Source organism: Rana temporaria, chromosome 2 (genome assembly GCF_905171775.1).
Source record: "Rana temporaria chromosome 2, aRanTem1.1, whole genome shotgun sequence".
In the NCBI taxonomy this organism is placed as follows: domain Eukaryota; kingdom Metazoa; phylum Chordata; class Amphibia; order Anura; family Ranidae; genus Rana; species Rana temporaria.
Genome location: NC_053490.1, coordinates 494,513,006 through 494,516,573, shown reverse-complemented (window position 1 = coordinate 494,516,573; position 3,568 = coordinate 494,513,006). Strand labels below are relative to the sequence as shown.

The following is a 3,568-nucleotide window of genomic DNA, read 5'->3' as shown; positions in this document are numbered from 1 at the left end:
ATGGTGGAATTTTGATCAATACATTTTCAATATGTATATACAGTGCTTTGAAAAATTATTCACACCCCTTGAAATTTTCCAAATTTTGTCATGTTACAACCAAAAACGTAAATGTATTTTATTAGGATTTTGTATAAAAAGAAATTTACCCCACGGGGCTTTGGACAGCAAAGGTATAAAAGTGTAACAAATGTAATATAATAAGACATGGTTTATTTTATGGTTGTCAATAACATACATTTTAAATGCAATAACAATTAAAAGAAAACCCTTTACGGATCTGGTGATACAATACATATTCCACAATATTGGACAAATGTATACAACATTGCTTTATGCTGTGTGATGTGCGTTCCCCGACGCGTTTCGACCTCTAAGTGGTCTCTTCAGGGGGATGGTTGATTCTACAAAAATATACATAACATAAATTTGCGATCAAAAAAGTATAAATATAAATCACATAAATTGACCCAAGAATAAGGTTTACCGTTAACGAATGAAGTGGGTTTTGTAATGACCAGAGGTCTGCAGAGCCGTTAGAAAATCCGAAGGGAGCGCCACCCACAACCCCATGGGGGAGAGAGGGAAACCAAAACAGACCCCAGGGGGGTTGCAAGGAGCCGCACAGTGGACGCCCTCCGAGGATCAGGGGAGCCGGTGCCTGCAGAGTGCCCCCAATGGGTTAGCCCTGTGTAATTGAAGAGAATTAGAAATATTAAATCATAGCATATTGTGCTAAAGTGTAGGATTATCTGTGGGTAAGGCATGTATAAAAAAGAGGGACTGGCAGCAGGTTTGTAATCTTATCTGAGAAAAAAAAGAAAAAAAAAAAGAAAAAACACTTTTTCCTTTTTTCCTCTTTATTGAATTAGATCTACTCATTGATGACCCGAAGGGGTAACTAGTCAATGAATAATGGTCAGGAATTGATGTGTATATTAAGGTACTTAATATAAAAATAGTGTAAGAGTGCTCCATTGGCAGACAAAAGTGATTAAAGCGGTAGTTCACCCCCCCCGACACATTTTACCATCGAGACAGGCATTGTAGCGCGAGCTACAGTATGCCTGTCCCGATTTTTTTAACCCCGTACTCACCTTGTAGTCGTCCATCGTAGATTCCGGCTCCCGCGGGGAATGGGCGTGCCTATGGAGAGGGAGGATGATTGACGGCCGGCCCTGGCACGTCACTCTCCCCGAAGACAGCCGGAGTAGGTCTCGGCTCTTCACGGCGCCTGCGCACAGGCTATGCGCACGCGTCGTGAAGACCAAGCCTATTTCGGCTATTTCCGGAGAAGCGTGACGCGCCAGAGCCGGCCGTCAATCATCCTCTGTCTCCATAGGCACGCCCATTCCCCGGAATCTTCGATGGACGACTACAAGGTGAGTACGGCGGTAAAAAATTCGGGACAGGCATACTGTAGCTCGCGCTACAATGCCTGATTTTAAGGTAAAATAAAAAAAATAAAAATTTTCCCGTCGATAGGGTGAACCCCCGCTTTAAGAGACTTTATTAGTCTGGTAAAGAGTGCGTGTCCATGGGTGGGGATGTGTGAGACACATTACAATGTGTATGTTATGTGGACCATCAAAGAATATGTGGATACATATGGTGATAGCAAAAATGTTGGAAATATATGAAAATAAAATAAATAAATAAATAAACAAGAAAACAAAAAGAAGGGGGGAGTGAAAGTTGAAGAATCAACATAGGAGTGTACTAATAAAAGGGTGCTGTTACCTGATAAGGGATTAAATGGATATGAGTAGGTAAATTGTGGGCTTATTAGGATTTTAGATAGACCAACACAAAGTGGCACATACAGTAATTGTGAAGTGAAAGTAAATTGATAAATGGGTTTCAAATTTTTTTGCAAATAAAAAGTATGAGAATTCTCGTTTGCAGTTTTGCAAGAAGTCATGTGGGGGACACAGCAAACATGTGGAAGAAAGTGCTCTGGTCAGATGAGACCAAAATGTAGCTTTTTGAGCTAAAAGAAAAACCCTATGTGTGGAGGAAAACTAATACTGCACATCACCTTGAACACACCATCCCCACTGTGAAACATGGTGGTGGTGGCAGCATCATTATGAGAGATGCCTTTCCTTAGCAGGGACAGGCAAGCTGGTCAGAGTTGATGGGAAGATGGGTAGTGTCAAAAATGAATAATTGCAAGGGGTATGAATACGTTTCCAAATCACTGTATGTGTATATATATATATAATTGTGAAGTGGAAGGAAAATGAGAAATGGTTTTCAATTTTTTTTACAAATAAATATCTGAAAAGTGTGGCGTGCATTTGTATTCAGCCCCCTTTACTCTGATACCCCTAACTAAAATCTAGTGGAAATTCAGAAGTCACCTAATTAACCACTTGCCGCCCGCCAATGACAGATTGACTGCGGCAAAGTGGTTGTAGAATCCTGACTGGACGTCATATGACGTCCTCAGGATTCTGAGCTGCTGCGCGCCCCCGGGGGTGCGCATCGCGGCGATCGTTGTTGCAGGGTGTCAGTCTGACACCCCGCAACACCGATCTTGGTAAAGAGTCTCTCACGGAGACTCTTTACCACATGATCAGCCGTGTCCAACCACGGCTGATCACGATGTAAACAGGAAGAGCCGTTGATGGCTCTTCCTCACTCGCGTCTGACAGACGCGAGTAGAGGAGAGACGATCAGCGGCTCTCCTGACAGGGGGGGTTTGCGCTGATTGTTTATCAGCGCAGCTCCCCCTCGGTTCGCCACACTGGACCACCAGGGAGGCCCACCCTGGACCAGGGAAGGGCAAAAAAAAAAAGGGGCAAAAAAAAAAGTCTGAGCAAAAAAAAAAAGCATTAAAAAAAAAAAGATGCCAATCAGTGTCCACAAATGGGCACTGATTGGCACACATGGGTAAATCAGTGCCACCCCACAGTGTCCATCAGTGCCACCCCACAGTGTCCATCAGTGCCACCCCACAGTGCCTATCCATGCCCAGTGCCCACCTATCAGTGCCCATCTGTGCCACCCATAAGTATCCATCAGTGCCGCCCATGAGTGCCCATCTGTGCCGCCTATGAGTGCCCAGTGCCGCCCATGAGTGCCTATCAGTGCCGCCCATGAGTACCCATCAGTGCCGCCCATGAGTGCCCATCAGTGCTGCCCATGAGTGCCTATCAGTGCCGCCTATGTGTGCCCATCAGTGCCGCATACCAGCGCCGCCAATCAGTGCCACCTCATCTGTGCCCGTCAGTACTACCTCATCGATGTCCATCAGTGCCATCTCATCGGTGCCCATCAGTGCCGCCATATCAGTGCCCGTAATTGAAAGAGAAAACTTACTTATTTACAAAAAAATTAACAGAAAAAAATAAAAACTTATTTTTTTTTCAAAATTTTCAGTCTTTTTTAAGTTGTTGCGCAAAAAAAAAATTGCAGAGGTGATCAAATACCACCAAAAGAAAGCTCTATTTGTGGGGAAAAAAGGACATACATTTTGTTTGGGTACAGTGTAGCATGACCGCACAATTGCCATCCAAAGTGCGACAGTGCTGAAAGCTGAAAATTGGCTTGGGTGGGAAGGTGC

General features: G+C 44.1%; 1 long non-coding RNA gene across 1 annotated transcript; it reads right to left on the bottom strand.

The window, feature by feature from the left end:
- Window positions 1-213: 213 nt before the first annotated feature.
- Window positions 214-1,802, bottom strand: LOC120928690. Its single transcript, XR_005747301.1, has 3 exons — window positions 1,741-1,802; window positions 488-688; window positions 214-404 (listed from the first exon to the last, which is right to left on the bottom strand). It is a non-coding gene; the product is annotated as an uncharacterized LOC120928690 (long non-coding RNA).
- Window positions 1,803-3,568: the final 1,766 nt, after the last annotated feature.